Consider the following 13,573-nt stretch of genomic DNA (forward strand, 5'->3'; position numbering starts at 1 on the left):
TCTTCTTCCCTCCCCCTGCCTAGTTTGGGGAAAGAAGAGGAAAGAGCTGGAGGGTACTTTGCTGGCCCGGCTTGTCTTCTGACTTACTGATGTTTATAGAGACAGGACTTTCGAAACCTGTTGCTCCCATCATGATCCCCCGAAGACGGATAGTCCAACAGATCAGTGCCTGGTGTGCTATGCTCCTGAAAGTGCAGCTGCCTGTTTAGTTGTCTAACAGGGAGCTGAGCGCTTTTGAAAATGTCTCTCTGAGAACCGAAGCCTGATTGGTTTAGTTTTATTCACTGCAAAGTTGTCTGAAGTTATTTCACTCAAATTTCAGGGCAGAGACAAGGGTCCCGATCCCAAAATGGCTTTGGAGTGGTCGTCAGTCAACTACTGCATCTACATGATGCCCCATTCAGGGCTGGACTTGATGATCCTCTGGGGTCCCTTCCAGCCCAAATGTCTATGAAATTTTCTGGGATGCTTGGGACCAGGAAAGGGAGAACCCAGCTGCTGAAATGAGCTGTTCTCCCATTGAAAATAGGCTTTATAATGTAGAAGTGGCTCCTGCTTTCATTCTGCTGCAGTACGTCGTCTGTTATGTGAACCTTGGTCTTCCAAACCCTCTATTATGCAAACAGCATCTTTCTGCTGGCATCATGAGACAACCTTTTTTTTTCTTTTTAAGCTTTATTTAGTGCAGTGATGTATCTCTTCTCCAAACAACAAACTATTCTCTCAAGTCCTGCAAAACTTAGTCTCTCTGCTGGGAAACCTGGGCTGGTTTTACATGATGCGTCATGTGTTAGCCTGCATCATTTCTCACAAATTGCAGGTTCAGTAACTTGAACAAATGCAGCCATTTGAATGGCTTTTCAGTGGTTACTTTCCAAAGGATAACAGAGGATGTGCACTGTATGACTTGAAGTATTTTAATGGGGTTGTTCGCGGTCTTCCCCACGGTAGCATCTGAGCCCTTGGAGTCATTATGTGCATTAAGTGACATAACGACTAACTGTCCGGGTGGTCGATTCTTTTCTTTCATCCTCTTCCCTGGAGGAGATTGTGCGTGTGCAGTGGGGTGTTTTGTTTTGGTAGTAAGGCTGTGTGAAAATCAGCATTTCCAACTGATGAGGAAGGACTGAGATTTTGACGTGTATATTTGTTCTGAATGGGAACGAGAGCTTGCAATGTTGACCTTTTTCAACTGGGGTGTTTTAAGTTAGCTTTCAGTGAAACAAAAAGTCCCCTCATTTTCATTAAGAAAGAAATGTTCCTTTTTTTTTTTTCAGTTTTACATTTTCCACAATAATAATCCATTCCCAAATTTCCAAATCCCCATTTCATTTTGAATTGTTGAACTGGACATACAGGTTTTCGATTCGTACAATCATAGAAAATGAGGGCTGGAAGAGACCTCAGGTCACACCTAGTCCAACCCCCTGCTCAAAGCAGGACCATCCCAACTACATCATCCCAGCCAGGGCTTTGTCAAGTTGGGCCTTAAAAGCCTCCAAGGATGGAGCTGCTAGGTTCATTAAACTGCATCGCCTTATGGAGCTGCAATGCTTTATGGGAGCTATTGTTTAGGTACTTCAGCTCTCATCTGCTCATGGTCTGGACTGCCTAGCTATAACAAATTTCCTACGCTGCACGACATGGCTTGGCCAGAAGGAGAGACAACACTGCATTATGCAAAATCTAATCCAACCAATGGTTCAGTGCATAGGAAAACATGGGGACCTCCAACTACAGTTTCCCCAGGTCAATCCAGCACTGCAGGGAGATGACTTCGTGTTAAACTGACTTGAACTGAACCAAATGGTTTCATTTTATGGGGGAAAAAAAAAAGTTAATTTGGACAGGATCTATGGAAAACAAACCTTTTGGCAAAATCATTTTTTTTCTTCCAAGGAAAACTGAGTCCCATCCCCCAGTTGCACTGTCTAATTTCAGTGGGAATTTTCCAGCTGTTTTTTGTTGGTAGGGCATTGTTTCTGTTAATGTGTGTGTCCAGGTGGTAGTTGCATCCTGATGTAAAAGAGTATTATAGAGAGGTAGCAAGCCAAGCGCCCTATTATTTCCCTCCTATGTTCTGAACAATCCTCCATTTACTGGAGAGGAGAGGTAGACATAAAACCTACTGACAAAAGTCAATTTTCAATCACACTTGCAGGGCTGGCAGCAAAATATAAAGACACTTTACAAGTAGAAAGGAGATAGCATTGGCTCAGCCCTGTACCATCCAAAATGCCTTTTAGCAAGCACAAACAGATGCTGGGAAGCTGCTTTTAAAGAGCCCGTAAATCAGTGGAATAAATGCATGACTGGAATTGGAGCGAGAACATTAAGATCGACTGTTTCATCAAGAAAACTCAAGTTTGGGAGTAAAACTGTAGCTTTTCTTGTCCAGTTATAAAAAAAAAAAAAAAAAAATTAAGCTTGTATTTGAAATGCATTTAATAAATGCTTTCATTTGCATTCCCTGGTAAAGAAGTAGTCTCATGCCCTCGAGCAAAGGCAAGGACCTCATTCAAGTTATGTCATTTCTTACTGGCACACAGTGTACCACTTGTGGTCTCCCTGTTTCGCTTTTATCTAAGCAAAGTTGAAAGCTCTGGGCCGGGGGTGTGTGTGCGCGTGTATTTTGTAACACACCCAGCCTGCTGTTAGCACTCGATAAATAAATAATAATTAAGTAGTCCTGGCAATGACAGCAACTGCCATTTTAGTTTCTATTTTTATACTCGGTGGCTGCCTTGGCTGGATACTTCCCTCAGGAGCTCCAGCTAAAGTAAAGTTTTATTTTGGGAGGAAGCTTGAGGTTAATTGAAAGAGACATTTTGGAGAGGAGAGATTTAACTAAATGTGAGCTTTCTGCAGACTTCATAAAAAGCAGAGGTACGTCTCTGGAAGGCAGATTCATGGAGAAGCAGGGTCAGATTCAAATAGACAGCAACCGAAAAGGTCTTGGGAGCTCACAACCTGCGTAGGTTCCCCAAAACCGTTGTGTCACCAGTTCCCGTTTCGTCAGGTTTCTAGGTTTTCAGTCTGTACAGGCTATGCAAGTTCAGAGCTACCAGGAAGGAGACCATGTTGCAAAAAAAGAATGTTTCCAACTATTTTAGTCGGTCTAATAAAAGATATTGGATTTACCCAAGGAGCCTTGTTGACCTAAAGAAACACCAGAACTTGCTGGTATTTAAATTCCACATTGAACGTTGAAAAAGACCTTCGTGTTCTTTATAGCTCATTGCATTTATTTTCCAAAGACTTATTTGACAAATGTGTTCAGTCAGTGTAACAGAAACTATTAAATTGTTATACTGGTATAATCTCCCTTCCATACCTTGTGTGTTTATAGAAAATGTAGCTTGAAGTGCGCCCAGTCGAGTCCTAGATGTTGGCCATAGCTAACTGCATGACCTCGCACTTGGTTTAAAAAAAAGCAAATGATGCGTAACGCATCTTAATGCCTTTATTGCCTCCGGTATTTCAAGCCTGACGAATTCAGGCCTGCCCATTTCTTGCCTAAGCAAGTGAAAGTGATGTGCCGAGATTAACAGAGTTTTTATTGGTTTTGCTGCTGCTGTTGCTTCACTGGCAGGAAACTTTCACCGGATGTTGCCATCCCATTGAACTCAGTCTTCTTCTATTCCCCCTTGAACTACCAAATGGTCGTCCTATATATTATGTAGTTCAAGGGCCTCTGGGCAGTTCCCGCTGATGGGATATAGTGCCTCTGAGCTGTGGAAATGCATAGAAGAGCTGTGTCCATTGGGAAAAATGGGTGTGCTAGAGTGACACAATCAGTGTCTCAACCTGTTGGATGAAGCACACCCTTCAAGTGACTTTACTCCCTTCACTGCAACAGAGCTAATGGAAGGACCTTTCCTCTCTGTGAGGCCAGTTTTAGCCTATTTGCTGTGAACAGCTACTGTTAAAGCTGTTGGTGACAGGCCAGTTGTCTAGAGGTAACTGGAAACCCAAGGTCACGTGTCAGGTCTCAAACGCTAGAGAGGGCACAAAAGGTGGGCAGACAGCCTGGGTATTGCTGAAAGCAAGAGACAGCTGTGGAGGCTGAGGCTAGTGACAGAAGTTACACATAAACCGGTTTAAGTGATCAGAAACTGGTTTAAACCTGTAACAGAACAGAAGCTCCCTGCACATAAACCAGTTTAAAAATGGCTGAAACTGGTTTAAGATGAATCGGGTGCAAAGTAGTATCAGACTGAACTGATTTGGATCAAACAGGTTTACGAACCTTCTGTCCCAGATCCCTTCTTGGTTCAAGTTGAATCACTTGATACGACAACATGTTTCTTAAGACTTCTGCATCTTATGGCCGAATCAACCTACACGTAACAACGAGATCCCTCCTGCAATACTATCTCAGACCTGGTATACACACCCTGAAAAGCAAGATATTCATATCCCTGCCCTCCCGCCAGTTATTTCAACGGTTTCACTGGTGGAAGATGGGAGACTGAACACAGCCCCCTTCAAGGCATGATCTTCCATCCCTTGCTGTTATGATCACCACAAACCAAAGTTGGGGTGCTCATTTACTTTTACCTGGCCACTGGAATACCTCACAGTCCAAGTCCTGGGCCTCAGGGCAGGCCCTCTGCCACCCCAACCTCAAGTGGGACCATGCCTCTGAGCATTCATACTGCCCACCCGTCTCCCCTTCTGCCTCTGTAATTCAGGACTATGTGGATTGACCAGAAGGAGCTGAAGTGACCCAAGAGCTCTAGTAGACGGAGTCTGGTTGATGATGTTGTCATCCTAGCGCAGAATATTACTACATCCTACAGCAGACCTAGCTTTTCTCTACAGTCCCAAGGCTCACCACCAGAGAGGGTGGATCTTATTAGCAAGAATGCACCGAGTTACTCCTTGGACAGCCGCTAGGGGTAAGTCACCTTCCTTGAATTGATATATTTATTTATTTATTGCTTCTAGTTAATAATATTTCTATTGTGTCTAGCCTCCATAGACCCATCTATTTTATTTTGAACTGACCTCATTTTGTGTTTTAACTTCCATGCACCTTCCCCCTGAATGCCATGGAACTTTATTTGGGAGAAACCAGGAAAGTCATCAAGATTTATTTAGTATATGCCATTTCAGAGTATTGTTTCAGCCATCTTAAGGTGATGTCATGATGACCACTGTGAAGAGCTTGAAGGCCACCAAGTAGCATAGTAAATGGACACGAGTCAGCAATGTGGGGTATGGTTTGAACTCGTCCACAACAGCTCTTGTTGTCATTGCAAAGACCTCAGCGGTATAGGTTTGAGGCATAGTGACCCTCTCCAGTTCGAAAGCAGTTGAGAAGTGCCCAAGAACAGCATGGCTTTTCAAACACAACGAGATGAAGTCTTGAGTCATTGGCGCAGTTTAACAGAGCTTCTGCCTCGCAGTCTTGAGAGTGGCGTGCCCGACTCAAATACTGCTCTTTGGTGCCTGCAAAGTTAAGCAAACAAAACTTGCAGGTGAAAGCTGATTTAGAAATGGATCCTTAGCTCTTGTTATGTTATTACACGATGACACATGCAGGAAGATGGTAAATGGAGGCCTAATTCTGCACTTGTTTCCACCCTGCAGAAATGTGTTAGATCTGAAATGGCCCCAGCTACAATCGGAATTGTATTACTAGCAAGACATCAAGTGCCCTATTTGAAAAACAAAAGAAGAATTGAGGCAAAGACAGCAATGCTAACAGGAAGAGCAACTTCTAAGTAGCACAAGACACTTTCTTTTTGAATTAAAATGGAGGATTTTAAAGTCAATACCTCCCCTGAGGACATAAGTCCACAGAGAGGTCTGTCTGATACTACATGTGCATCCTAAGGGGAAAGCAATACCTGCCGCCCCTTAAGGCAGTGCTTCCCAAACTTTTCCTCAGCATGATCCCATTTTCCCACATGGCTCCTTACTCCCAACCCACAGCCTCCCATCCCCTCAACCTCATCTGCTGATGTTGCGATGCCATTTGAGGTTGCGACCCACAGTTTGGGAACTGCTACCTTAAGGGGAAAGTAAAATGACTTGGATAGGAGAGAACTTCTCCCTGCCTGCCCACATGTCAGACTTTCTCACATCTGGCCACAGATTGTGCCCTAGTCTACACTGTAAGCACATCTGGAAGTTGATTCCTCCTTTCTGCTGCTGCAGAGTTGCTCTGCTTCTGGGAAATAAAGTAAGGCTTCTGCTGCAGTCCAGCAGCCTTCTAAACATGCATGGAGGCCACCCCTGCCCTTCTGCTCGCTGCTGTGACCCATTCAGCACCTGGTGCCTTCAGTCATAGTCATAGAGAAGTCGGGTAGGAAGGGACCTCCAGAGGTCTAGTCCAACCCTTTTCCAAGGCAGGATCAGCCCTACCCAAAGCATCATCTAAATTCTGCAGAAGACTATCTACCAGCAAACCTGACACAGCACAGACCTAACATCCTAACCTGACACTGGAAAATGGGGACCACGGTAGCCAATGTCCTGCTTCCATACAATGTTGTCAATGTATGCTCATGAGGTCCTGGGTAGAGGTCCATGCCCCTTGCTACAGAGGAAAGCAAAATACCCCACACTCCATACCAGTCTGACCATTGGATAAAACTCCTTCCTGACCCCAAATGTGGCGATCAGTATGACCTTAACAGAAGGGCAAGACCCTGTAGCCAAGAGCCTCTGGCTCTGGTCCCAGCAAGAGCACTGGCACACCCCAGGCAAAGTCCCCAGTGTCAGCTGTAGCCATCACCCAATGCCTCTAGGAAGACTTAAAAATACTGGTTGCACAATGGAGCCACCAGAAATAAGTGAAAGTATAAAAAAACAAGGGTGTTTTTTGGTGCTATGTCTTATGGGGTCATCGCAGGTACAACAGCACTCCAACCCTACATGAAAAGGTATGCATTCTTGTAGCTGGGTGGTGGGGGGTAGCAAGCAGCTGTCTGTCACTGGAAATCATGGCAGGAGACTTGGAAGAGTACAGGCAGAAGAACATCAAGACTACATCTTTTTAACAGAGCTCCCAGAAGAAAGCTGCTTTTTACCCCATATTCTGGATTGTCACCTAATTGTTTAATTGGTCTTGCTCACTGATGGCTTTCTGTGGTTACAAAACCCTGTTTAGGAACCATGGAAAACTGATATATCTAGAAATGGCTATTCATGGATCTACTGGTGAACATTGGCTACTGTAACCCATACATGAATCATAAATCTTCTCTTTCTAAATACTTTTATTCTTGTATGTAATTTGCAGCCTTCCAGTTGGTGTTGCCCAGTGCAAGATTATTTCCTGTAGCTTATCTTCTGATGTTTCATTGGGACATATAAATGAATGAGGCTTCTACCACCATTTCCTTAGGGAGATTGTTGTTTCTGTTGAAAAATGTATACAGGACTTGTGGTTTTGACTGTCCTGTCAGTTTTCCCTGACACTTAATCTGTTTTCATTTTATGAACGGCTTATTTATGCCAGAGAATAATTCCAAAGATCCGTTTACACCTGTTGCATCTATGCATACGCCTGCTGTGAGAATTGGATAGCTAGCTACCTCTGAGAGCAGATGTTAAGCTTAAATGAGCATTTACTTAAAAACCTGTTAAATAAAACTCTAGTTGTATTGCTGCTCCCTAGCTTAGCATTTACTACAACCAACTGTTAACTTCCCCAAGTCTTTTGAAGAGTGGTACTATCATTGAATTCTGTCCCCAGCAGAAACTGAGAGCTGCAAAATTTGGACCCAGCTCCAAACTTCTTTCCTCTACTCTGTACAGATATGCTGGGTTTGAATGGGGCTCAACTTGGGTGATAAAGGAATTACAATTTTAAAACAAAAAACGTAGTGTAAATATCAAGCAAACCCCCCTGTTCCAGCAAGATGGTTTACGCTGCAGATTAATCTCAAAGGAAGCAGTGAAGGTCCTGTTGCTTAGGATGTTGAAAACCTGGCTGCATAAACGAACTGGAGATAATGCTGAAGGAGACCGTGCTCCCCTTGGCTTCTAGGTAAGTGGTTCTCAACCTTCTTTGTACAGGACCCATTTGTAACTATCGAGGCACAATTTCCTGTGTTTTTCTCCTTCAAAGGAGAATCCATTTTTACAGTTTGTTCACAACCCTTTCGTATATTCTTGTAACCCACTTTTGGGTCATGACCCATGGGTTGAGAAACACTGTTCTAGATGACTTGAGGGGGTTTCCTTTCTGTGTTCCTGAGGTGCTTTAGTAAAGCATTTTTTCTGAATGAATGGGTTTCCCTTCATTTAAAATATACTGCTTTCATGAAGTTGACAAGCCTGCCCGCCATGCAGGCACATCCACAGCAGGTATAAATCATTGCCCTTAAAGGGCTCCAGGGACTAGCCCAAAGTGAATGTGTACTTGGTGTATAAAAGTAGTGCAGCAGAGATGCACAAACCAAAGAGAAAGCTGTTGACCCCTGCACATACCAAAGCATCAGAGCATAGTCTATAACTGATCTTCTATCTACCCCGTGTCCTGCTCATCCCAAGCTCTTTTCACTTGCTTTAGTCTTCATCTTTGTTGTCTTTTCCAACTTCACATTGATGTAAAGGCTCTTTCGCGTGAGCAGTTTGTAAAAGAAAGCTTATTCCCTCTGGCTGATTCAGCCCTCTCTCCTCCTCATCCGGCATTCCTTCTGTCTGCTCAGATCACTTGGTCCTGCAGATGTGTTTAACCTCTTCATAGCTGCACCGCTTCTGTCTTTGAAGTGTGATCCCACTTTGGGAACAATTTCTTCTGCATTCCCTACTTCTCCTGTATGTTCAAGGCCCTATCTGTTGGCTTCACTAATGAAGACCTCAGGCCAGCAGTATGGACTAATGGTGCATGTCCAGGTATTTTTGCATGGATCAGATCACAGGAGTGAGGCTCACTCCGTTGTCGCCTACTTTCCCACTCCTCTTAGCTCTGCAAAGCCAATTCAGCTCCCAGGTATATGCTGCAAAGCTGGCTACGAGTGTGGAAGAAAAAAGTACCACCCCCACTCAGTTTTGTGGGATTTTATGATAAAACCCCAGCCTAAGCTCCACTGTACTGATACAGCGGTGTTGTTGGCTTAGCTTGTATCAGGAAGTGGTATTGTTACAACAGCAGGAAATCCCCTCCTTTTTGCATTTACTGTATCTCTAGTAGGCACACCTAAATCAGCAGACTCTCCTAGCACAGATAAGTCTGGAGTATATGGTGAGTGAACTGGCTTCTGGTTTGCCTCACTTCCCATTGACAGAACTATTGCCCTGAATTCCAGATCAAGGATCTTTGTCTGGTGATGGATAAGCTAGACAGGATCCACGTTGAGCAGACAGCACTGGCAATTCGAGGGGGAAAAAGCTGATACAGAAATCATCAAGCTGTGATTGAAAACAAAAGAAGTGCCACTTCCATGGTCTCTCTTCAGCATAGGAATCTTTTTTTAGGCTGTTTTAAGTTAGTGCATGGCAAATTCTTACCGAAAGAAATATTAGATAAAGAGCAATGGACAGATAGTAAGGGCCTAATCAACAGCACTTGGGCTCACTTTCCCCAGGCTGTGTAATTCAATGGGCAGAATGGCAAGAGTGACACAATGAATGCTCTGAGATGAATGGATTTAAAGAGGAGTCTCTGTATACTCTCAAGCATCAAATGCTCAGATTCAAAGCCTTGCTTCTTGCTTACAAATCCCTACTCCCCCACTTCCTTCTGCTCCAGGTCTCCAAGAAGTACTAATCTCAATTACACACAACCTAGAGGTCTCCAGCTCCTGGGAAACAGACTTCATTTCAAACAGCTGCTACTGGCCCAGGTGGAGCATATTAATAGCACAGGGAGCATCCCTGGGTGCCGGGCTGTGAAATGCTCTGGGAATGTCAAGCAGCATGTTCACTGCAGCTCTCCTGCGAGGTTGGGCCAGCCACCGAGCCAGCTGCATTATCACTGAGCCTAAGTCAAGAGTGCCACATGCTTCTTCAGCCCCCTCCATAAAGAAGACACGGCATGTGATTATATTACAGAAGGTCATAGGACTCGCTTGCTTGTCTCGGATTGCATTTTTACTGCATGGTGTTACTTTCTTCCTCGGAGCTGGCTCACCAGCGTTACTGTCTTGATAGGAGCAGCTGCGGAGTCAGAACAGGGACGGCTGCACTGGCAGGGGTGGAGAGGATGGACTGGGGGCCCAGCTTGGGACCTCTGGCCAGTCAAGAACTTACTGCGGCTTTCACTGGGCTTGTTCGGTCTTGTGTCAATAAGCCGTTTGCTTTAAAGATCTCTCTCTCAGCCTCTTCAGTCCTCTTCCCCTTCCCTTTTCTTTGCATTTAGTTGATCTTGTAACTAAATTACACCCCTTTCCTCCCAAAAGCGGTGGAACCAACATGCTGTTTGATGCCATCACATTATTCCATGTGCTAGTGTGTACTGCTCCCTTCTCCACTCCCATGCCTGTTTGGTCTATTTAACCTGGATGTTTCCCCGGCATGAAGCATATGGTATCCTGTGTTGGTACAAATAGTAGCACGGTGGGTTGCCCTGTCCTCAGCTGCCCAACAGGCACTACCGTAATAAATGATGAGTAACAAAAGCTGCAAAAAATGCAGCAATACTGTAGTAGTAATTAACATTTCCCAAGGGCGAGGCTTGTATGAACTGGTAGCAGATCTTTCTCAACAGTGGTCACGCATATCCAAACTGCACTCTGTGCAGAAGAACAAGTCAGTCTGAGCCCAGGTTCCTTGAAAAGAGAGTGAGTCAGAGGCATCAGCTTGCTTGGGCTCCGCCAAATTGTTACCTCCTGGTTTGCTAGGAGATAGGGAAATCATCAAGGGAGTGCTTAAGTGCCAGTAGGCACATAAGAGATTGGAGTCTAGAGCTGTTGTTTATAAAGCTTGTTACAGCTGGACTTGTGCTTATTCCATATATGAGACAGCATCTTTCATAGATTCACAGACTGTAAGGCCGGAAGGGACCTCGGAAGATCATCGGGTCCAGCCCCCCTGCACCAAGCAGGAAAGACAACTGGGGGTTAGGTCATTGGTGATGCATAGGGGGTGCACGCGGGTGCACATGCACCCGCTGAGATCAGTCGTGCCCCCCCTGGAAGCACCAGCTGCGAAATGGGAAGTGCTGGCAGAAATGCACTTCGGGTTTCACCACTGGCTCGGTGATCCACCACTAGGGGACCTCCCCCTTCATCTCCCCGATCGGTGATCAGCTGCAGGGGGGCCCACCCACACATCGGCAATCTGGTGCCCACACCTCTCCCCCCCAGACTCGGGAGGCACCAGTTGCCTGTGGGTCAGGTGACCCCAGCAAGGTGACTGTCTAGTCTCCTCTTGATTATTTCCAGGGTATGTGATTGCACCACTTCTGGAGGGAGCTTATTCCACACTCTGAAAAAGTTGCAAGGGACCTCAAGAGTTTTCTGGTTCAACCCCTACACTGATGTCCAGCCTATGCAATCCTGTCCAGACTTGGCTGGAAAACCTCAAAGAACAAGGCTCCAGGGGGTGCACCCTGCTCCACTCGAAGTTTAAAACCAACTTCTTGGCAGTGGCAGCATCATTTCTAGTCCAGCAGTGCTGAGGGAGTCAATGGACTTCATGTCTCATTATAATTTACCTGATTTCTTCTAAACTCTTTATTCCACAGGTGTTAACCATGCTCTCTTCTTTTTCAATACTCTTGATGTTCCACCAGTCAAGCTGTCCTTCCTTCTGCAATGCTGCTGTCTGTTTTCTGCTCCTAGTAACGAAACGCCTATTTCACAGGCCTGCAGATTGCTTATAACTCATTCCAATTAAGTTATGTGCGTGTTTTGCTTCAATCTTAAACTGAATAATACAGCCCTAGGGCTTTGCATATTAGTAAAGCTTCTAGTTTCTTTAACTGGAGAATAACATGTGGTGTTTTATATGTGATGATGCACCTTTATAATTTTCCCCCCTCTTTTAAAATTTCTAGATCTGCCCATGATGAGGTCCCACAGCCTCCCTCATTCGTTCTGTTCTTACAGGGAGTTTCTCCTGAGGTTTGCTCTAAATGTGCTTTGCTGTAGTATTGTCTCGTGCCCTGCCCTCTAAGGGCTGTGTCAGCTTTAAGCTTTTTGGAAGGTTTCTCTCATGTATGTGCTGTATGCTAAAAACAACAACTGAATCCAGGAGTAAAGTTCCAAAATCGAGGGTATCTGCCAAATCTGAGCCAAGTGGGTTTATGATCCCTGGAGCCTGTTAGGGATGGCAGCCTTGTGATTTTTTTCTGTCGGTGGAGAGGTGAAGCTAGTAGCTAGGTCTCCTGCTGGAGGGGGAAAGGGTATGACCTTCCAAGACTTGAGTGGAGGCCACTGGTCAATCTGATTGCATGACGGTCTCTCTTCTTCACTGAGAGTCAGGAAGTCATTGTCTCCCCTCTTTTCCCCCATGTACAGCATTGTGGTTAGAGGAGTTGCGAGAGTAGTTTCTCTTCCTCTGATGTACGAGTCCTAGCCAAAATTTTGGAAGTGGGACACAATGACCAGATGAGATGCAGCAAGTGCTAGATGGATACAGCTGGCCCACATCCATCTGAGATGGGAGGAGAATATAAATTAAGATAAGCAATCAGCTTGTCCCCACAAGTCTGATTTCCAACAGCAGCAGGACAACTAGCTTGCTCAACTGCAGCCATTTCCATTAATTCTCTTGAGTCACAATGCTAAGGAGCATCATTATTATTATTTTTTTCCTGCTGGAAGCTGTTTTACCCTCCAGCACAAGCAGCCTGACCTCCTTATGTAATATGGAAGAACAAACAGTTGGACAAGCTCTGACTTGGCACAGATCCGTTGCTCTGGCTGTCTCCCTTCTACGAAAGGTCTCCAGCTTGCAAACTGGATGTATAACGCTTACCAGCCAACACAAAACCACCTTGGGAGCAGGCTTTTGGAGCACAGCCTGATAAGGAATACCTATCTTTCAGTAGCACATACTGATTAGAGACCTAGCAGTTCTTCATAATGAGAAAAATCTACCCATTCTTGATAAAGCTCAGTTCTACCAATGGAAAATTGAGGTCTGGAGAGGTCGTGTCATTAAATGGGATCGGTACATTTTTACGCTTGGACCTCCTTGTCTCTTTGGCTGCTCATCTAGATTTACTCCCTCCAGCTTCTTTATAGCAGATCGGCGAAGGCATTTGCGTGTGGGTGCGTGTTGAGCGTGTCAAAATCTGCTTTCAAAACGGGGAGGGGGGGCTTGAGTTGAATTTGCTTCGTGCTCTTCTTTCTGCAGATTCTTGCTTTTCGGTGCTTATATGTGATTTTGAAGGAGTGGCTGGCTATTATATCAAAAGTGTTCAGTCTGCAGTTCACATTTTAATGAGTATTTGGAAATTTCACAATCCCTTTTATACGCCTCCACGCCTTTGCGGAGCGAATTTTGCGCTGTGGCTCCCAGTGGTTTATCGTCGAATTCCTGCCGTGAACGTGCATTAAATGTACAAATTGAAAAACCAATGTACAAGACCTACTGGCCCCCTACGAGTTGCTGTTGGAAGCAGATCTCACTGGAAGACCTTGGCAGCAGACATCATTGCAGGACCTTG

This window comes from Alligator mississippiensis, chromosome 1, assembly GCF_030867095.1.
Source record: "Alligator mississippiensis isolate rAllMis1 chromosome 1, rAllMis1, whole genome shotgun sequence".
NCBI classification, from domain to species: Eukaryota; Metazoa; Chordata; order Crocodylia; family Alligatoridae; genus Alligator; species Alligator mississippiensis.